The sequence below is a fragment of the Argiope bruennichi genome, chromosome 7 (genome assembly GCF_947563725.1).
Source record: "Argiope bruennichi chromosome 7, qqArgBrue1.1, whole genome shotgun sequence".
Taxonomy (NCBI): Eukaryota; Metazoa; Arthropoda; class Arachnida; order Araneae; family Araneidae; genus Argiope; species Argiope bruennichi.
In genome coordinates this window covers 10,082,741-10,107,263 of record NC_079157.1, presented here as the reverse complement: position 1 = coordinate 10,107,263, position 24,523 = coordinate 10,082,741, and the positions used below count along the sequence as shown (strand labels likewise).

The 24,523-nt window shown below is 26.8% G+C and overlaps 1 protein-coding gene across 2 annotated transcripts in view; it reads right to left on the bottom strand.

The window, feature by feature from the left end:
* Positions 1-12,493, bottom strand: part of LOC129975073 (alpha-tocopherol transfer protein-like) — a 37,469-nt gene extending 24,976 nt beyond the window's left edge. The window contains exons 1-2 of one of the 2 annotated variants that reach the window (XM_056087966.1): positions 12,200-12,493; positions 8,633-8,793 (exon numbers count right to left, since the gene is read on the bottom strand). The gene's annotated coding sequence lies outside the window, so the exon portion shown is untranslated. The remainder of the gene's footprint in view (positions 1-8,632; positions 8,794-12,199) is intronic. The other variant, XM_056087964.1, reaches the window with a different exon arrangement.
* Positions 12,494-24,523: the final 12,030 nt, after the last annotated feature.

Here is a 24,523-nt window from a genome sequence, read left to right as displayed (position 1 = left end):
AAGCATACAAAGTTAGAAAACATAAGAACTTCCGAAAATGTCCACCACAATTTTCGCCACCACTGTATATATATATATATATATATACAGGGTATCTCAAAAACCTTGATTGTAGACATATACTGTGAATTACAAAGTTGCATGAAAAAAGGTGTAAAATGTTATGAAATCGATTAAAATTTTCAGGGGATTAAACCTTAAAAAATACAAAATTTAAATTTTTATATGAACCCCGTAAAAAAAAAAAATCCCAGTGAGTAAAATGTGCCCCATCCTCTAATAAGGTCATGTACAAAATTTCAGCAATTTATCACAAAAAGTCTCAAAGATATGAAACTACATAAATGCTGACTTAAACCACTTTTCAATGCCTGGATATGAGTTCACAAATAGGAAAAATCATGTCGGATGTTCGTGTCTTAGGAGTTGTACACAAATTAACAAAGAAAGTAATGATTGAATAAATAAATAATAATTTTGCTATTTATTGGTTCAAAATTATTAAAAATTTGTAGAAATAATAACTGAAAGGAAAGATTACGTAAGTTTTTTTACAAGTTCATTGACTGTGCTAATTTTAAGTAATATTCTGTAATTCATGAAAAAAAAATTTAAAGTATTTTTCAGGAAGCATAGATTTTAAAATTTTTATTTAAAACTAAAGATATGAAGCATATTTTATTTTTTTATGATACATTCCTGCCTCGTGTCATCTGCCTGAAGCATTTGCCTTTTAATTTGTGATTGACCCTTCACCAACTTTGTTTTAACATATCTTTGAGAGTATATATGATAAAATTCTGAAATTTTGTACATGACCTTATTAAAGTAAAGGGGAACATTTTTTAGTACGGGTCGGTATAAAAATTTAAATTTTGAATTTTTCTGAGTTTAATCCCCTGAAAATTTTAATCAATTTCATAACATTTTGTTCCTTTTTTACATAACTTTATAATGTATAGTATATGTCTATGATCAATATTTAAGAAATAAAAGCCGCGGTCAAGGTTTTTGAGACACCCTGTATATATATATATATATATATAGGATATCCATTCTAATAAGTGCCCAACAGCGAATTTCTAAAATTTTATTATTTGGCTTACATATCTAATAAAAATCGTCTAAATGAAATAAATAACTATGCTTTATGTAGTTTAAATCACTAAATGTTTTGATGAATTACGAATTTTTATTTTTTTATACAAAAGATTTTTTTGGTGAATCATATTTAGTAAATATTCTTGTGAGACTAAAATTTTAAATAAAAAGGTTCCACTCTTAATTAAAACAGATTGAATTATGAAAATTTGAATGCCTTCATTCTATAAAAACGCGCGATTTTAGACCTCTCCATTGACTGTCTTGAAGAATTTAGGCTTGAACGCAGATCCAAACGTTAGATTGTCAGAATAATTCTACTGAATATGATTTACAGGATCGAAGGACTGTATAAAATTTAGACTTCATAATTGTTTACAGAAATACATTTATTAATTGATATAAAATAATATTTTAATTAAAAAAAACTGAATTTTATGACGAACAAGAGAAATTTTTATTAAATCATTCTTTGAAATACTGCACAAGTTATAAAAAACACTCTGTAGTACACATAAAATTACAATACAGAAAGGTTCAATTTTTTGTAGTCATATTTTTAGAAAAATATGTTTGGTTTCAACAAATTTTTTTCCGTATTTATTGAAGTTTAATCCCTTCCATTTCAAGTTGAAATTTAAATCTTACGGCAGCTGACAACAAATTTGAGAGATATATAATACAGTGAACAAAATATTGTAAGGCTTCTATAATGATACAAGTTATGCGACTATCAAAATTTGAAGCTGAAAATAAGAGACAAAGATGCATAAATATTTAATTGAAAATTTTAGAGAGCAATATTCCTGGTAACTATCTGGTCGCCAAAGGCGGGTAATGATTGATAACATTTTATGATGTTACTTAAAAATTATTAATAAATTATAAAAAATATCTTTGTTTTCTTTTTAAAATGTTTAGTGCAACCTGTCTTTTATTAAAAGTCACTTTGATTAAAAATATTCTAAAGTAATAAGATGATTTTGTATATTATAATAAAAGCATTTTTACGTTAAAAATGTTAAATTATAAAACATAATAAATTATAAACATCTTTAAAAGTTCCTTTATTTATATAGATGTTAGATTTTATTTAATGCTAATATTTCGTATATTTTTACATTCTCGCATATTATGGCAACCCCGTGTAATAATCAGCAACCGAATTTTATTTTGCATAATATTAACCTTTGTTATGCTGTAAGTATCTCAAATTTGGTTCACAAATTTGGTATGGTTTGAGGTTTTATGCTAGAATATTTTGTTTACAAATATTGGAGCATAAGAGGGGAATTTCTGAAAATTATTTTAATAGTTTATTTTTAAAAACGTGGTGTTCAAGCTCACTTGCAGCACCTCCCCCCCCCCTCTTGGGGTGGCGAAAGAGGGAACCCTTCAGTTCAAACTGGGTTCTCATGCGAGCTGGACCCAAAGATAGATGCTCCTCTACTAAGCAGGAGACGAAATTCTCTGATTTAGTACTGTTCACATTTACCTCTATTAAGAGAGGGTGTGATCCAATGGTGCAATATTTTAATGCTTTAATAATTTAATAATCTTAGTTGAGTTTCGAAATAAACTGTTAAAAAAGCTACACTTACTTTTTTACGTTACACGTTACTTTTTTATTGCGCTACAGACACGTGGGAATATTTTTATCTCGAGCAATGTCGCATTTATTACCCAGTTTTAAAAGTAAATATTACTATGAAGTAACAAAGAGTTTCAATGACTAGACACCACAATTGGTGAAAACAAATTACAATGATCCTTGCGCATATTTTATTCCACGAGGTAGATACATTATGCTTGAAATTCGTTTAACAATAATGATTTTGTTCTTTTCTTTTTATCTTTACCCTAATTTTAATGAATCAAAGCTGTATTCATCCTTATAAGAAATTTTAAAATACTATAAAATTTCGCTGAAAGTTTTGGTTTAATTGTGAAAAGACAAAGTCATTAAAAATGGAAACATCTTGCATTTCTATTTTTAAACTAGATTAAGTTACAGCTCTAGCATCAAATCAAAGAATGATCCTTGCGCATATTTTATTCCACGAGGTAGATACACTATGCTTGAAATTCTTTTAACAATAATGATTTTGTTCTTTTCTTTTTATCTTTACCCTAATTTTAATGAATCAAAGCTGTATTCATCCTTATAAGAAATTTTAAAATACTATAAAATTTCACTGAAAGTTTTGGTTTAATTGTGAAAAGTTAAATTCATAAAAAATGGAAACATCTTGCATTTCTATTTTTAAACTAGATTAAGTTACAGCTCTAGCATCAAATCAAAGAACATAACTTCACGAATTATAAAAATAATTTAATTAAGGATATCTATATTTTATTTACCCAATATGTTCCTCAGTCAGATAAATAATTTTCAAAAATTTTCTTCCGATGTGAGAAATATTAATGAAGTTTTTTACTCATTTTCTCTTTTACGTGAGAATCTGTGTATGGAGTAGAAACACAATCTTTTTAAAACAAATGGTAAAACTACCTTAGTATATTTACATCATTCATATAAAACAATCTCAATTTACATTACCTTATTATAAATATTATTTTATAACAAATATTAAGAAATAAAGCAAGTTGTGAATTTTTTTTAAAGATTAATACTAAACGTTCTTAAAAATATCATTGTGATTATAAAAATTACATTTTAAATTTGTTGATTGAATTGAAGATTTTTTATAAAGCCTGATTATTAAGGAGCACTATACATTATTCTGAATGCCTTCGATAGAATAATAGACACCCTGAAAAACTTCCTATGAACAAAGCTGTGAAGCACATTCTGAGCGTATTTTGAGTGTAAATTTATATTCTATTTGTGCTTATTTAATATCAAGTTTTTTTTCTCTATGTCTGAAATGAAAGTTTCCTCTTTAAAGTATTTTATAAGTAAACGTTTACTAAATGCAAATAATTACTCTTTTAAGGTGATACGTTTTCTTTGGTTGCTTTTTAAATAATTAGTATTGTTTCGGTCAAAGATAAAAATTGAATGATTTTTATAATTTTAATGCGAATCGCAAGAAATATTTTAATAAAGAAAAAAAATATTTTTTTCAGCAGATTTTCAAAAATTTAAAATTTAGATTTAAAAAAAATTCGAAGTATTAAATTAATATATTTACCTTTCCCTTGTTCGCATTGTTTTTTTAAGTAATACATATATTAAGTATTATTTTTAAATTATATTTATCTATTCATTTTAAAATTATATTTATTAGTACCTTTTGAACTGGTTATTGCCATTTACTTAATTATTGTTCTAAAAAACATATTTTATAAAAAATATTTGACCTACAACCATTCAGTATTTCAATAAAGCATTTATATTTAATGAAATCGTCTGTATCCAAACATAAATAATTTTAGATATTGAAGAAAATAGGAAATCAACGGAGAAAAAGCAAAATTTAAGAATATAAGTACTGCGTTAAAAATATATTACAGCATCTAAATGAACATAAGGTTGATAATTATCTTGCTTTTCCTTTTTAAAACATTAGGAATTGGTTACTTTTTTTTTAATAATGAGAGCAATGCTGTATATATATTTAAAAAATGCTTAAGTTACAGTTTAGGTAATAATAATAGGAATAATAAATTGTACTAATATTTCTAACAGTGAATTTGCAGAGTACAGGAAATACGGAGTGACTCATAATCGATTTTAAATCTTTTGCAGCTCTTTTTTTAAGTTTTAAGTAAAGATTAAAAAATGGTTTAACCAATTAAAACAATAAATCTTGAAAAAAATCGTATTATTTTTTAAATTATTTTATAAAAGTTGCCTTATTTCTTTTAAAATATAATAATTTTGAGAAAAAATATCACTAACAGGGAAAAATGTGTTTAATATGTATGCCGCTCATTTACTGAATCGATTCATTCCATAAAATAGGAGACATAAAAAAGTGATAAGGTAATATCAGTTCTAAAAATGTCATTTAAAATATATATTAAAATAAAAATTGTGGATTGCAGATGTAGTTGTAAAAATATATAAAATAGAAAATCTTTGGAATTATAACTATTAATATTGGTATTTTGGCAAGACTGAGGGAATTAACCAATTTAGCAAACAAATAAAAAAAAACAGCTGATTCAATTTTCAAATGATTTTTTTTTACTTTTTCGTACAAAGAATATAAAAATAGAGAGAATTGCAATCATAAAAAAAAAAAAAAAAAAAAAAAAAAACGAAATTTTGAAGAATTTCCATATATTAGACCTCTTTGAGTCCCCAAAACACATTTTAAGGAATATGTCGGCTTCTCAAACAAAGTTTGTAAACACAACTCAAAACCGCTTTGATCTAGACAGGCGAAATTTGATACGTAGTCTTTGCATCTAATTTGGGACAAAAATCTCTTTTCAGTGAATCTGTTCTTCGGGCTGTCTAATTCCAGCGAAAGAATCAGTAAGAACTAGATATATAAAGCATACTTAGCATCGATAATATAGGCATGAATCAAATTCCGAAACTAAATCCGCCCAGGGGTTGACCGTATGCCAGTCTGCATATTCTTATGCATGTAAACGCACTCACTCAAAAACATAACTCCTTAGATATATGAAATTTGTTATGGAATATGTTACTAAAATTTGCGTCGTTGTATATTAACGTGATAACTAAAATACAAAGACTAAGCTAAATGAAATTTAGTACATAATTTAAGCATTTAAAATGTAGATCCTTATCAAATTAAAATTAATAAAAGATAATTAAATTAAATCTTTCAATGGATTAATCGTCTGTTGTTATATAATTTTGCATGCATGTAAGTACCCAAACTCAAAAAACTCAAAAATTTAAATAAATGAAATTCGATATGTAATCTTATTATTGAAATTCCAGTTCTGTGTCAAATTTAGTTTCAAGCGATTGAAAAAAAAAAGCATTCAAAATTAGATGTTCTTTACTATACTACAACGGAACAGAAAAAAGCGCATTTACGACCTTTAAAATAAAAATCTGAACATTTGTAGCGTTTATATTTTTATGCCGACGGAAGGGGAAATATTATTTTTGTCAAAATATATTCAAGAAAATTTCGGGAAGATTACGCCTACTAGTTTATTGATAAAAAATTTCATTATCGTATATTTTTTATAAAATATTTTACAAAGGTAATTATTACTAATTTGTTTATACTGATTATTCAAAACATATATTATGTCTTCTATGCCAATTATATTTGAAACACGAATTAAATTTTATCATAATCACTTTTAATAGGATGAATACATTTCCACATATCTATCGTATAAATAATGGTATAGCTTTCCGTTTTTCTAAAAACAATTGTAACTAAAATTAGAATAATTGTTCAATAATACACAAGTATACTTACTTCTACGGCTCTAACTAATTCCGATCGATTTCTTATTGTGACGGGATAATATTAAAATTTTTATCGTGTCTACTAAGTACTTGTTGGGGTGCCTACATACGCAGCTACGTAGTTAGGTATGAAATACATGCTGCGGTAAGCGTTGGTGGGTTTATATACGAATATGGATCAAAGTGACATGGCTTATAAAATAAAAAATATTTTTTTGATTTCTATTAATTAAAATAATTCATTAAATCCTCTAGAATATTATTGGGGAAATTTATTATGAATATAAAAAATTAGGTGTAGAACAAATGCTTTGAAAAAAAAATTCAAAAAAAATTGGAAAAGCGAAAATATTCAATGTGGTTTGGGAATTTCTCATACTTCTTCAATAAAGAAAAATTTTATAGCTTTCCATAAATATTTTCCTTGTACATTAAAGTTTTACTCTCCATCAAGTCCAATTTCAAACTGATTATTTAGAAAAATTGTAACATAAATTAAGAGAAATGAAAATTTAAAACGACATAAAAATTTTAAAGCGATAGAAACAAAGGAAAAGAATTTTTTCTTTTTTTTACAGAAATATTTTCCTACGCAATAAATTTATCAACAGACAGTTGCGTAATCATTTTACGCATTTAAAGCTTCCGCGTAAGCATTTTTAACTTATGTTACAGTTGTTAATGTTTTTTTAAACAATCAAAATTTTATAAAAGAAAGTTGTCATGATTAAGAATTTTTAGGATGGTACTTAGTAATTAAGAATACACTACACCCCCCTCAAAAATACACTATTTTTTGATAAAAAGGGAATTATTTCAATTCTAATTATGAAATCTTAAATAAGTTTTATGAATTTACTTCAACACAATAAAACATTTATTTTCGATGTTTCGAATTATATGTATAAAGAAATTGGTTTAATTTGCTATGAGATATTTGTAAGAGTTTTATTAGTATTTGACAAAATTATCGGTGGACTAAATTTTGAAACGGAACTTATTTTTTCCATTATTGCTTTTTTAAACATTCCAGAAATATAATGAATTCTTCGATTAAAAATCATTAAAAAGCACTTGAAGAATATACTTATTGTAAGTAGTTCTGAAATAGTAAGCAATTCATTTTATAAAATAATCCTTAAACTGAATGCATTAAATATACGTATCATCAATCCATTTAATGGCATTAATGTTTTTTATTGTTTCAATTTTTAATTTTATCATTTATAAATGATTTAAATTAAGAAATATAAAAACAAGTAAGACGACAAAAATTTCTGACTGAAATAAATATATTTATAAAAAAAAATGGCAAAAACAAATTGAGATGGTCGAGTTAGCCATTTCTCCAGAAATATATATTCATTATAGAATTATTGCAGTATTTTGCTGCAATAATTTTGTCGAAAAAACAAAACAACTTGAAAGCACCTATAGTAACAGCGAGTGAAAGAATGCCGTGATCTCACATAAGCGAAAATTCTTTCCGAAATGTATAATTCAATATTAAATACATTTCCTATAGAAAGATACGCTCTATAGAAATAAAATTCCAACAAAAAGATATAGATATAAAAAGCGGCTGAACTAAAACTCAAACATTAAAGCATATTTCATCAATAAACAGCATTACGTATGATTGACAAATAAAAATAAATATTTTTTAAAATTTCAAATGAATTATAAAAATAACTAAGCCACAAACAAAATAATGCGAGTGAATTATCATAAGGTTCATTCCATTCATAATTAAAAACACAAAATTATGTTACGTGTTCAAAAGGACATTAAATTTAAAAGAAGTTTCACCGTAGCCAATAATAACATAACCAAAATGCAAAAAATGCTTTTTAGTTCGATAAAATTTTATTACAACCGGTCCTTGAACAATATATTACTCACAATAAATCATTCCATAGATGATATCTTTTAGAGAAAGTAGAACCAAGGAAATTTGGAATATTAAATTCACTAATTGGATATCCTGGAATTCTAGGAGTCGTCAAATGCCCAAAATTGCAAAGACACTTTACTTTGGCTCACACAGAAGACAATTTTTTTTTTAAATTTATGCTTTTTCTAATTTATTAATGCGTTTGTTAAAAGTTTCTTCAGTTAGTAAACTTAAATAAAGTACTCAGAAGAAATGCGTTTGCTTACCTTCTTCCGCAGCTAACAGGAAATGAATGTCTACGTTTCTAAATCCGTTCCTGTGGTCAGTGTTTGGGTTTCAAGGTGGTGCAGATTACATTTGAATAAATGGGAAGCTGTCTGCTTGTAATTGCGGTTTAGTGATGTTTACCTTGAAGAAGGTAAGCACGCTGGAAGATATCGGAGCGAAGGAAATAAATATTCTACACACTCTTTCTTCTTATAATTTTATTTACATGCAGATTATTTATATATGTTTTAAAATACAAGGTTTCAAGAACTTCCGGCAGAAAAAGATGCACGTGACAGCTTAATGTTTTGATAAAAAAGTTATCTGTGCTAATTACTTTTTATAAAAGTCGTGCAAGAAGTAATGGAGAATGCTATAGATTTTAAAGATAGCCATTTCCAATCACTCTAGTCTAATTTTTTAGAAAAGTTTATTACTTATTTCAGAAATATTTGAAAGATAGTTTAGAGTAGATATGTTAGAAGATAGAGTGATATTTTAGAATAAGAACACAATAAGTAAGGATGTGAAGCAAACAGCCAAAATAACGTAATAAATTTTTACTTACAAATAAAAATTGACAACGACCATGCGTGTCTGGTCATTGTCAATCATTATTAAAATGATTGAATACAAGCAGTATTTTTTTAATTAAAATTTTTTTCTTCATTAAAATACTTGGTATTAGGAATATTCTAAAATATTAATTTTAAATGAATGCAATTTATGCAAAGACAAAAATCTCATTGAGTTGCAGCCAATAGCAGACGACTTCTTCATATTTGACAAGAAAATTAGTTTTAGAGGAATTTTCAAATAATTTATCACATTTGTAACTGTGTTTTCTGATGATCATTAGCGAGATATATTATCGTAAATTTGATGGTTAAAACTTAGAACAATCCTTAAATAGTTGAAGAGAATTTAAACATGATCACATGAAAATTCTACGAAGTCATATTGACTCGAATTTATAGTCTTCGTTGCAAATTGTGCTTTTCTTGATTTTTACTAAAATTTTTAGTGGAATTCATAACAAATATACGTATACTAAAAGTTTCTTTAGAAATATAAATTAGCTCACATTTACCCTTTAAAGGGCCATTTTTTTCCTAGTCATATTATGTTAAAATATTTTTTGGCTTGAAATGAGAATAAGAAAAGGGATTCATTTAGCTTATTAGATAAATTTAATTTGATTCATTAATTAATTTGGTTCATTAATAATTAAGTAACACATCAAGACACATCATTTTGTCTGAGATAAAGAACTGAAGCATCTAAGTTTCTGACTTACTAAAAAAATGTGTCAGAACTTATTCCAACCTACATAATTTCATACAAAGATTGATAAATTTGGTGGGAAGCATACTTCCCACGGTGAGGGGGTTCCACGAAAGGGTTAATAAGATTAATGATTAAAAATAAACTTTTATATATATTTTCTTAAAACGATCATTCATATTAAAAATTTTACATTTCATTATATAATTAACATCCAATTACATTTTAAGATGAATATCCATAATAAAACTAATATCTTTTTAATTTGATACTCAATATGAATCTAACTTCTTTATTATCTTCTTTAATACACAGACATATTTTCGATAAAATAAATATTAAAATAAGTAAATAAAATTATAATAATATTAATAAATAAAATTAAAATAATATTAATAAATAAAATTAAAATAATATAAATAAATAAAATTATAATAATATTAATAAATAAAACTAAAATAATATAAATAAATAAAATATGTAAAATAATTTTTAAAGAAATAGATATGTTCGTTATTTCCTCAAACGTGATCCGATTTCAAAATTTTCCATCAGATTTATATCAACCTACAACTTTTTGTAACGCACATTTTATAATTAATGAAATATTTATTTCTGACGGCTATTATTTTATGGGCGCTCTTTGTATATTAGCTAGAACAAGATATTCTCTCACTAAAACCTTTTCAATTAAGCTTCTATTAATCAAATTACTATTTTTGCTTTTTTTTACATACAGTTATTCAATAATATATAGAAAATTTCTCTATAATCATAATAATTAATGTCTAAGGAAATAATTTGAAAAAAAAAACTCTTTAGCTACATTTATGACCTTAATCTTTTAAGTGTACAAGGCGGTTATTCTTAAGTTGTAATATCGAATTTTTAAACATAAAATAAATTTAATTCAGTCGTAGACAAATTTCGGTACAAAAATGACAGGTAATCTATAATCTTCTCACATGTTCTCTGAGTTCTTTATCGAATAAATGTGTCAACTCATTCATAATTAAGTGACATCTAATTAGATAGCAACAATAACAACACCAAAAATTCCAGAATTATGGGATCAAATAATGTTGCGATATTTTATCTCATTTTACTTGCTTGTTCTTTTTTCAAACACTTTTATTTAACTTGGTTGCTTCATGATTGAAAAAAGGGGAATTTGTAATCCATAAATTTCTTATTAATGTTCTAGACTATTGAAATTTTGTACACTTGTGTATAGTAAAGAGTGCAAAAATGCACTAATGCTTTCAGAGATTTATCATCAATTGATCGATTAAATTAATTAAATCTTAATTCAATAGGAACAGAACAACTTGGTAATGAATGAGAGGAAAATGAATTTCAAGACTTCATAGTATTTATAATATTGAATAATAAATTAACATGAAAAAATTAATGAATTAAAAAGTAATGAATTATTTTATATTAAATTTTATAATTAACAAAATTATTTTATTTTATAATTTAATTATTAAATTTTATAATAATTTAAGTATATTAATTATATATTATATTAATAATATATAAAAAATTTAATTTTTATATTAATTAATTAATTATAATATTAATAATTTTATATTAATATTTTATATTTAATTTATATAATTAATTTTATATTTATTATTTATATTAATAATAATTTATATAAATGATTAATTTTATAATTAATAATTTATATTAATTATATAATTTATACAATATTTTATATTTATAATAATATTTTTTAATTAATAATAATATTTTTCAATTAATAATAATGTAATTTTTATATAATTATATTTATAATAATAATAATATTTATATAATATTATTTTATTAAATTTATTTATTTTATCGTCATTTCTTTCTCGAATACTTTAATGTATAAAGATATTATTCTATATTTTAGTTATGAAATTTTTTATTATTCTATTTTTCAGATATGATCTCGGAAATATTTTAATACGCTGAAAAAAATAATTACTTCTTTCAATTATTGTGACCTTCTTGAAAGAATAAATGCCAGGAACTTGTGAAAAAATTTTTGAAAATATAATCGTGATATATCGAAAATATTCCGAAAATTTTTACTTTTCGGCATTTTAAAACCATCCTTTGGAAAACACAAGGAGTAAACGCTATTCCTTAATATATTTTTAATATAACGTTCAAACATGGATGTAGTTTAGAGCAACACCGAATGGTAAAACTTGGTTGGAAAAAAAAGGGGAATAATATAAGAAAAACTAGATTAAAAAATATATATATGTATATTTTTTTTTGCTTACCAGAAAATAAACAGTAGAAGCTGAATTTTTCCAACTTGATATTTGAATTTTAAAAGCAGTTAGTCCAATCCATAAAAATAGAACGGGAATAAACGAAAACTTTCAGATTTAAAATTTAAGAAATTCCCGTAAAGCACTTAAATTATCATTTCATATATACCAACGAGCGATCATTTAAATCCAGCTGGTCAACCAAAGAATCTTTTTCGAATTAATTAAATCGTGTAAGCTTGCCAAAATTTCTGTGTCAAGTATGCTCAGTAGAGACCTCTCCTAGTAGAGATTAAACAACCGTTGTGTAACAAGGTTTTCTTAGATAAACTGAATTTTTTAATGGACTTTGATCCATAAATAAAAATATGACTCTATGATTCCGTAGTGCGCCTGCAATTTATCATTTAATTTTTGATATTTTTTTTTATTTTTTTGCGTCTGGCATCCGTTATCGGTATCATTAAGAGAAAGTGTTTCGAAGAAAATATCCCCGCTGGAGATAAGAGTTTGAACAGATGCTATTTATTGATCCATTTTCCCAGTTTGTGCGTGAAAGTTTCCTTCTGATAAAAACTCTATCGATAGTCTATTTTGCTAGAAACATATTAATCAGAACTTACATAAAAGTTGTGGTATTATTCATTGTTTTAATAATTTATTGTTTTACTGGTCATGAGGGATTTGGAATGTGTTATGTCACATCTTGTCTCTGTTAAATGGCGATTATTATCGATTATTTCTCAGTTCACCGAACATTCTAAAATATTTTAAATTTGAATAATCACTTTTATTGTTGTGAAAAGAAGAAATGAAGTGAGTTCATTTTAAGGATAGAAAGGATAGTTTTAAATAAGACTTTTGAAAAAAAAATCGCTGTTTTTATGCAAATAAATCATTTTTTAAATGATAATTCTTGAAGGTATTGGTCATTTCAATAACATTCAGTACTTTTAGGCTTTTCTATTCCAACAAATATCACAAGAGACTTTAAATAGAATATTATATATGTTCTTCTTTATATCCATGTAGATTGTAAGTGGAATTTCATCAAATTTAATAACAGAAATTTATATTTTTGAAGAGTTTATCAAAATTATTCACAAAATTACAATCAGTAAAGTAAGAAACATTAAAGGAAATGCTTTTTAAATTATAACTTGAAATAATGCTTAAAGCTTGCTTTTGCTTTGAACTTTTAAACTTGAGTTTTTTCACATTTTGGGTTGGAGAAATTCTTCTCAAATACATACAAAAAAATTTTTTTCTTCTTTATCACATCTAAAATGTGATATAAAAAATTTATATATGCAACGAATGAGCCTATTTTATGGAAATATCAGCAAAAAAAGTTTTCAAGTTTATAGAAATAATTTCAAATATTTTTTTAAACAAACATTTTTCTGGACATGAGGGCAATGAAATAATAAAAAAAGGAAATACCGTATAAAAATGTGTGATGAAGTATTTTTATAAAATCAAAATGAATTAGAATTTTTTTTGTGACTGTCGAAATTTTGTGATTGAGCCAATATATTGGCTTAAATAACAATGAGTAACTAGTACATGCGAAAATGTTTCTTGTCCTCATTTGACGAAAAAAAAAAAATCCTTTAAATAAATTTAATAAAAAAAGCATTACATTTTATCGGTATACAAAAAGTAGAATTTTTACTTAAATTATCTTTTACTTGCTGTCTTTAATACATAATTCATTGTTTAAAATGTTATAAAATATTGAAAACAACTTTTTTTAAAATTTCATAACCAGTTGGTACCATTTGTAAATGTGATATTAGGAATTAAAATTTTATTAAATTAATCGATGATTGGAAAATATTAAAATAGTGTACTGTCATCAGGAAAATCTGACATTCAAAGCACTAGGATGTCTGGAAGGGAATAAAAGAAACATTAAGCATTCCATTTTTACAAATATGAAACAAGTCAAATTAAAAATGTATATTAATAAGTGAAATATTCGCTTTCGTTATGAGAAAATCTCAGTTTAATAAATTGTCGATATATGCAATTTAATATATTATATATAATATTAATGGTTAATATATTATACCAATTTAGTATATTGTTTACATGCATAGTAAAAGAAATTTTTAAAATTCATTGCAGAATATTCGGCATCTAAAACATGCAAATTATAAGTAATTGGAAATAATTTTTCATCTGAAATATTTTTTAGCGATATATATATATATATTTTGATTGAATAAAGATGTTTTTCAAGGATTTATATAATAGAAAATCATTGATAATCTGTCCCAAATGTGTGAAATAAAATTTATATACCTAGATTCTGTATTATTTAAAGTTTCTATTTATCATCAGATAAACCATCAGATAAACATGTCAACATTAACTATATTTATTCCTGTAAACTGAAACACTATTATTAAAATTATGAACAAAAACAGGGAAAGAGCAACTCAAATAAATCTTTCTAAGAAACAAAACGATGAATCCTGAAATTAAGTAGAAAAGTTAAACTGTAAAACTGATTAGAAGCGTAGAATCCCTTTTAAAGCTAGCTTGCAGCTCATAAGATAATTAAAATTACCAATTGTATTAAGAATAATTCTTTTTTTGAAAAATTAGATTTTTCAATAGTTTTTTATTATTTTTAGAACATTATCGATTATAAACACGAGAATGGCACGATAAATAAATAATATAAATATCATTATTTTTTTTTAGAAAACCGAGGAATTTGCAGAAACTTCTAATGAAATTTGACCAAAACGGTAAACATTCTATGCTAAGTTGTAATACCGCAATTGTAGTTTTTTTCGTGCGCAAGTCAAAAGGGTCAATAATCTGTAAAATGACCCGGAATCTAAGACATTTTTTGAAATGCAAGTTAATTGGGGGGGGGGGGGGGTGCATATAAATATGCATTTTTTCAATTAATTAGATTTGAATTTTGATATAAATTCCAATAAATGAAACCAGGGGATGTGGTCTTCCCGAAACTTTCTCGCGTACTCTGCAATTAAGATTTTATCTCTCAATCCCCGCATAAGATTAAGGACCTTAGGTAATGGACTTAAAATACTTTGCATGTCATTAAGGAGCAATAGTTATGAATGTAAATCTTTAGCATAAATCTAGTATTTTTGATGAATCTATTTCGATTATATGCTTAATCTTAGCAGCATAAAATCAAACTGATTTTCATTAAATTGTACAAATGCCAAACCATTTTATCAGCAACAAGTTTTTATAAAAACATTTATCCGTTTGATATAAACTGACACACATTAGATTGTCTAAACAGGAAATACAGGCATCACATTTAAGTTTCGCTGTATCTATTAAATCATACTAAATGCAATAAAAAATTAGAGTTTATCAAAAGAAGATTATTATAACTATTTTTAGCAACTTTCTAAAAAAAGTTAACAGGGTCTTTTAAAAGGAATAGAATTGAAATCAATACTTACTGTTAGCTTCCTTTTCCTCAAATATCCGATAGGAATTCCGAAATTTTCTGTCTGAAATAAATAAAGCTTCTAGAAAGCAATAAATATTTTTTTTGTTCTGAGTAAAATAAGGATACACTAATTAGCAGGAAAATGCGGAGCTATAGCACAAGTCACATAAATCTTATAAATCACTGTACGAAATGTTAATCATTAGTTGGCAAATGCATTCTGCAGTTTATTCATGCGGAAAGCTTTGATGAAAATTCTTGCTTCATAAAAAACTTAACTTATCTTGCGAAAGACAAACATTCGTTGGTGATATACTGCCTATTAAGATTCTTTTTGTAATATATTAGTATAAAAAATAATGTAGCTATGTCTGTATATAAGTTGCATCTCTTTATAAATGAGATGTCCGATTTTAATTAAACTGTGCACACTTATTCTTTAGGAAAAAGAAAGAATACCGTCAACTTTTCAAAGTGCAAAAATTAATGACTTATTCAATTAATAAAAATAGACTAATTCGCCTGCAGTAATTTTGGAACAAATCATTTTATTATAAATATTTTAAAACCGTATCAAAATTGAACATCTTACTTTTTTACTGATACTAATTCCTTTAGGTGCTATTATTTCTTCAATAATTATTAAATTTTTAAAAATCTTAACGCAGACTATTTTTAGTTGCAATAAAATTAAGACTCTAATCTATTATATATATATATTTTTTGAATTTCTGTTTCATATCTTTTTGGAATATCTTCTGGGACTACCTTTCATATCTTCTGTTTCATACCTTTAGGGAAGCAGGGATATACCGGTCAGCATCAAGCAATTACAAGTGAACAAGGCCCAAGACTAATCAGACAAGTAATGTAACATAATAAAACGATTGTGTGTATTATAATAATTCAAATAAAATTGGTTTTTGCATTAAAAATATTGTAATATATGTATTTCAATTCCGAACAAAGCCAGGTTTATCAACCAGTTTATAAACCTGATTTATATTTATATCATCTATTAATCTTTCGCTTGAGTCCTGACTCGAAACGTTGATTTTTCAATTATAAATTTGGAATTGTCCCCGGGATGTCTCAGGATGCTATTCAAAATGTGATATATCAACAGCTCCTAAATAGAGATGAAGTGGGAATGGTTTGTGACATCATAATAGTTAGATTATCTAGTTGGATGGATTGGCCTGCCACTTCAAATATTGAATGTGTTGCTTGGAGACATCCGATATCAGGCACGACATGAAAGTCCATCGATTTGTGACGTCGCAAATCAGCGTTGATGATATATGAACCCATTTAGAATTATTTCCTTTCTTATTTTTTTCTAGTTAAAACAAATTTTATCAATAATCAAAAGCACGGAAGTTTTTGTATTATGGAAAATGTTCTAATGGTGCTTGCTCTTAATAAAGGAAAACGTTTTTTAGTTTCACTAATGAAGTGATTACCTAAACAACAGTTTTGATTGTCTGGCAGTTGATCATATTTCATTGATTTAACTTCCGCTTCGATTATTTTGTAAAGAAAAACAACTTAAAAATTATATTCGGTTTTATTAAAATATTATTAAGTTAATGTTATATGTATATGAGTTACAAGTCAATTAAATATCAATGCCTAAAACAGAAACAATTGAACACAGGCGAAATATTATATGGATTATATGAATTTTTCGTCCCTGTTGGCAATTAGAATCGGTTTAAAATATGAAGTAATTATATTTGAAAATCTCTGTAAATTCAGTACTAGTTGGCACTTTTGATTCAGCGAACTCAAACATTGTTAACAACGCTATGGAGAGACTATTTTCATCCTACTTAAGATTACATAAAATGATTTAAAATTTATTTAATAAAATATTTTTTTCTTTTTGTAACAAAATTACATATAATACTATTTTAAGAAATGCTGTCATTGAGACGAGAATATCCTCAACTCGAATCAAACAATTTATTTGTTTGAAAAAAGACAATGTGTATGACAAAAGTATATGTTTGCACAACTCTTGACGCTATTCAGATTGTATTTTAAATCGTTCTAAAGGTTGTACATTTTTTTAATGTATCGCACATTTTGTGTCTCTTGCGAAGAAAAGTCTCTCTCCTTTCTCTCTGTGATAACAATTAAATGAAAAATAAGACAAAGCTATATATTTTCAACCATTCTATTTATTCATATTTCGCATATTTTATGTTTTCGTTACGTATTAATTTACAGAAATTTCGTTCATTACACTTTTCCCATATTTGGGTTTTTCTGTTTCTATTTGCAGTAGCCCATGTTTTAGATCTCATATTTTTGAGATAGTGGTATTCTGTATTAAATTAGATGTATCAGCAAATTATCTGGTATGTCTAAATTATCAGTTTGTTATTTTGTTAAGCAAAGCACCTATTTCTCCCTCCCATCCAACCCGAGGGGGGGGCACCTCTGAAAGGAGAATGAGAAGCTTTTGATATGGTGGTTGGTTCTCGTCACCCGTGTGGGTACACAAATGGTGGTGGGAGATCAGCTACACATGACAGGACGTGCTTCTTATGGGAAGAGTTGTTACGTGACCGGTGATGACCCTTTGGAATGAGCCATAGTTCCCACCAGTGTTGCTGTTGCGACGATCCGGTCAATCAGATTTATCCGTGTGCCTTAATATCGTGTCAGTGTGTTCGTTTATGGTTATAGTTATGGCTATTCCTGCGTCCCGTTTACGTTTATTGCCCCCCCCCACCTCCAAATTTAATTTCTTCAAGCGACATGCAATATTCACTTCAACGATAAAATAAGAACCTAAAAATATACATTAACACAATATTCAGACATATGTATTATATAATTAGAAACCAATTCCAATGAGCACATACAATGTGTACTGTGCATTTTAAAATACAGTCGTTTTTATGAAACTTGTCACGAAGAATTAAAGATTGTTGAATTTAATTTAGATGTTGTACACCTTGTAGACTTAATTCAATTTTGTATAAGAAACTACAAAGAATTTAAATTTAAACGAACGAATTTGAGATTTATAATATGTTAGATGGCTCTTGATTGAATAATGGCGCTTAAGAATTTATAAGCTTATAGTTTTCAATTTTGTCTTACAAATAATATTTTGCTCCCTTTTCTGAAATCTCCATCTTAATTGCTACCAAACTCTAAGAGAAGAAGCTTTCTTATTTATTATAAATAAATGTGCAGAAAACGAGTAAACGCGGAAAAAAGTTTGAAATCCGTAGATATGGCTGTATATGAAAACGAAATTTGTATAAAACAGTGCTAAAATAAGAATACTTGGTGGAAAATTGAAGCTCTCCTAAAATTTTCAATTAATTTTAACACCGTTTCAATTTTGCCAATATCAAACAAATACATCTTCAACGAATGATAATGAAATTAGTTTAGGAAATAAAAGATAATTTTTTTTTTCAAATTATGAATGTACATGAGATATTAATTTCTGTATTTACGAAATAAAAGTACCCTCATTTGCATAGCTTCATATTTTTGATGTTATCTAGGTGGGCGTATTTTGATGTTCTGGGTTTCAGCTTACTCAACAAATTGTTGTTGATATTTCAATTGCGCGATCGTATGTTTGTTTCGTGTGATATCGAAACGTATGAAGTCAAAGGTTTTTCATTGTTGTCTGATTGAGACTGAGGGCTGTGTAAAAGAGCAAGAAAAATCTTTGGAATACACTAATTCCAGCTGAAGAATATAGTGTGAAAGGCTATTTTGCTTTAGATAATTTTTTTTTCTATCACGTGTTTAAAAACCAAACAATTTACATCTTTATTTTAAGTATAAGCATTTATTTAATGATTATATATGAACAGTAAAATAAGGTAAATCAACTAACAACTTCTCCCCAAAATTTCTAGCATACTCTCTAATGAAGGTGTTATCAAAGAGAACGCCTTGCAGAGATTGGCGTACAATATTTTACGAAATATTAACTTTTGACGTGAACTTAACAATTTTACTGAATCTATCGTGTCATCTTTGGTGAGTAATTTGGCGATTAATAACATCGAAAAATCGAATTTGTTTTAATGACTAATGAGTTTTATATTTTTATACAGGCGCTTGATCCGATGAGCCATATTTAGTAAAATATTCTGAGAAACTAATATTATAAATAAAATGGAAGTTCCATTTTATTGTGACTAAAACTGAGTGAGTTATGAAATTTGAATCCTTAGTAAGGATTGCATAAAATTTAACACTTTATAATTTTTTCATAAGTACATTTATTTATTGAAAGAAAAGAAAATATTATTATTTATGCTATTTAAATTTGTTTGAAAGTAAAATTAAAAACACTATTTTATGATGAATCGGAGAAATCTTATCGAACAATTCGTTGAGATATTTCATAACTTATAAAAAGTATTCTGTAGTATGCATAAAATTTTAATGCTAAACGATTCTTTTTTTTTTTTGCACTTAATTTTTAAAAAATATATGTTTGACTTTAACAAAAACATTTTTCTATTAATCGCTGTTTAATCATTTCCGTTTCAATTTAAAGTTAAAATTTTACTTGCGCTAATTGAAAATTAGAGATACATAGTATAATGAAAAGGTAGTACCATAAGGTTTTCTATAATATTGTGAGTTATATGACTGTCGTAATTTGAAGCTTAAAAGTATTTTGTTGAAGAAGCTCATAAAAGACCAAGTTACATAAAATTTGTAATTGAAAATTTTAGGGAGCAATAATTCCAGGGAACCAGCCAGGATATAGTACATAAATGGAAGGTTTCTATGAATTTTTTAAAAAATTATTTTTATCTAGTAGTTTTATTACTCTTATAAAAAAGGGTATTACTTTATTTTAACTATTTTATAATATTCATTTTATGAATTATTAATATGTATGTTACGGGATTTTCAAATTATAATTTTTTTTACAAAATCCTCTACCAAATGAAGCAACTCAGGTGGAATCTATAATTGAAATGATCTATTTATTTTTAATTAGACTTTATAATGCTAAAATAGTGTATTAACATTGAGAACACAAAAAGCGCTATATTTTAATCTCTTTTAATTGAAAAATCGATTACAACGTTCTATTTTTACAAACAAGGAACACATTAAAAAATGTTTAAAAAAGAAGTGCTTACGATCTTTGAAAGCTGGAAACAAGCCATATGAGAACGATTAAAATGTAAAATTTTCTAACAATTCATTATTTTCTCTTTAAAATAAAAAAAGAACTACACCTCTTCATTTTCTTCATAAAATTAATTTTTTAAAAAAAAATTATTTATCTATAAACAAAGATTTGTTTATTTTAAATAATTCAGCCAAATTATTATCTGGGGAAAATACATAACAGTAATTTTATTGAATTAAATTGTTGAGTTGGCTAAACAAAGTTGACTTCTAAATTTGCTTCCAAATATGTTACTGAATAAGGGGTGAAGTGGTGGTAGAAGTTTTAACATCAGTGTTTCATGTTAAAAAAGTGTATTTACCATAGATGTAAACTTTAAACTAAATAGTGGTAGATTTGAAAAAGACTTATAAATTAAGTTGTTGAACGTAATTAGGGCTTAATTAGATCAGGAGTAAATTAAAAAAAAAACTGTTAATTTGAACCCCCCCCCCCCCCTATTTTTTCACATTTTTATTAAGATTTGAAAGAAATGTTTGGAATTTCACTTAGATAGCACTATATAGAAGAAAATAAGTGATGAAACTTCAGGTCAATATCTGTACCGTTTTTTGAAAAATTCGATTTTTTGAGAAAAATAGGATTGTTGAGAAATACCGATAAGAATTTTTCTATCTGTAAGAGTTGGCAGGATAATGATATATTTTCAAGAAAAAAAAAAAGCGATGAAATAAAATTTGAAAAGGAAAAACAAATTTTTCTTTATGGCTATTGATTCTCGATTTAAATAAAATAAAACTCTTTAAATAAAATAAAATAATAAAATAAATAAAAATAAATTTAAATAAAATAAAAATTTAAATAAAACTCTTAAGTGCGTAGTACAGTTATCGTTATCATTACTTATTGCCGAATGGCTACAGTCAAATGTCTCACGCGAATGTTTCAAATTATTTCATTAAACGTTTTTAAAACTGCTCTTACGTTAATGTTTAGTTCAGTTAATAATGAAGTTGTAAAATATTATATAGAATATACACAAAGGAGCACATTGAAATCTCTATTCAGTTATATGAAAGGAGAAGAAAGGCGAAAATAGACAGAACACGTTGACTCCCAGCGATTCACATCTGCTCATTGTATTGAACCATCTATCTAATTAGATGAGCCCTTCCCAGAGAAAAAGTCATCTAATTAGATAGACAGTCCGATTATCAGATTTCAATTGTTGCAGTGAATTGTTTTCTTCAGGCATTTTCATTTCCGCTTTCATTTTGCATTTTTTAACCTGCAAGCGCAATAATTTCTATTAGACTGCTTCAATTGCATTCATGTTTGTAATCTGCTCAGTTTGTGTGTCAACAAAAGTGGAACGCAGACTCACTTACTATTAACTTTCCGAACTACTTTGAATTATTACTTACTATTAAAGTTACCAACAGTGCTCTTAGGTTTACGAACTGCGATCCACGACGGTACTAATTATACAATAAGAGAAATGATGTATGGAGAGCGTATTAAACTTCCTGGAGAATTCTTTGAAGCGAATATGTTATTGAGACTTATGGCACTTTACAAGCCCGCTGATACTTAAGCCAAGTGAGCGTCTCTTGTTCGTTCAGTAGCACCAACTAGCGCCAAGAGTACTACTTAGCTACTTCATTCGTCGCATTCGCTTGCAAAACCCCTTTTTAAAAGGGGCACATTCACACACCTCACAGATAGAACACAGAAGAACAACCATGCTCGAACCGGGATTCGAACGCAGGACGCCTAGATCACGGAGAAGACGATCTACCCCTATGCCAGGACGCCGGCTTAAAGCGAATATATAGCATATATCACGAGGAACTTTTATAAATGATTTAGAAAATGTTATGGAATTGATGAGACCAAAAGGAACCCAACGAAAATTCAATCAAAAATACTTGAGAATATAGATTTAGAATCAACGTCTCATGTTTTCCTTCGCATTGATAGAGTACGAAAGCCACTCGAACCATCTTATTAAGGTGCATATTTTGTTATCAGCCATGCACCAAAATATTTTACTCTGAGGATAAAGAATAAAGAAGTGAATGTAACGATAGACAGATTGAAGCGAGCATGTCTACTACCACAAGAAAATCCTGAAGAAGAGCAGCTTACAGCTCCAACTTGTGTGAAGATTACGTCTGCGCCATGGCAAGTCAGGATTCAAACCAAGGAAACTGTGTCTCAACCTGATCTTAAATCAACTTCCCGAACTGGTAGAATTATTAAAACGCCATTGAGGTTCAAAATTTAAATTTTGGCGATATTTACTTCCTACTTTCTAACGAAACGTTCGTTACTGTTAGGGGACTATATATTGCGACAAAAATTATAAATATTTCATTTAAAAGTAACTCATGGGTAGTTTAATAATTTTAAATATTATTTTGCAAATAGTTGTTAATTCAGATTGGCAACAGTGACAAATTATGGAATTTTTGAGTAAGTTGTAAAAAAAGATACTTGAGTTTGAATGAGAATAAGTTGATGTTAATTTGGTAATATTGTTTATAATGTAGTAAGATTTCGTTTAATAGTAAGTTTGTCTGCGTTCCACTTTTGTTGGCACACAAACTCAACAAGTCTTATTAAATAACAAGGTGAAAGTTTGAAAAATATATTTCATAATAATAATTTAACATATTAAAAGTCAATAAACGGTACGAACAAGCTGGAACCTACAGTGGGTCCCAAAATTGAGTATACACTTCACTCTTTCTTCTTTCATTTTATTCTTTTTGATCTTAACATTCCTATTTATAGCTAATATTTATAAGAACGACAAAATATACATTAACAAAAGTATTAGGCTGAAAAACAAAACGGAGGAATCAATAATATTTTTATTACAGTCATTTTTATGTCAAAGTTACAAATTCCAAAGTCACAAAACTGAGTATACACCTTATAAAATAGGCGACTTGACTACCACTAGTTATTTTCAAATGAATAAGTAAAATAGTTTGGTTACTTTAATTGGCAATCATTGATTTCCAAGCGAAAACAAACGTTTTCGTTATAATGAGCTCCAGAAATGAAACAAATGTTGAAATTTGGAAATTTGTTATTCGATTGTCTGAAGATGGTAAAACTCTACGAGAAATTGCAAGGAAAATTCAACACAGTCACGGATGCGTTCAAAAATTATCCAGAAGTATAAAATGTATGAACAAGTTGCTAATAAACCTGTAAGAGGAAGAAAAGAAATCATCAGTGCCACGACCAAGAGAAGAGTTATTCGAGAGGTAGCAAACAATCCTAAGGTGAATGCTACAAAAATTTCTACATCTACTTCGAGAACAATTGGAATGTATGTTTCTGCAGAAACAATTCGAAGAGTAATCCGAAAAGCAAATTATAATGGTCGCGTAGCCAGAACAAAACCATTCATTTCAAAAGTAAATCGAGAGAAAAGAATTTCATTTGTTAAAAGTCATATTTCAAAGCCTCCTGACTTCTGGAATCAAGTAATATTCAGTGACGAAAGTAAGTTCAATGTTTTTGGTAGTGATAGTCGATGTTATGTTTGGAGAAGCCCAATACTAAACTTCTTTCTAAAAATATCAATCCTTCTGTCAAACATGGAGGTGGTTCACTTCTTGTATGGGGCTGTATGTCTGCAAAAGGAGTGGGAAATTTAGTTTTCATTGATGGAATCATGGGCAAAATTAAATATTTGCACAATTTAAAACAAAGTGCCCAGAATTTGGGTTTAGAG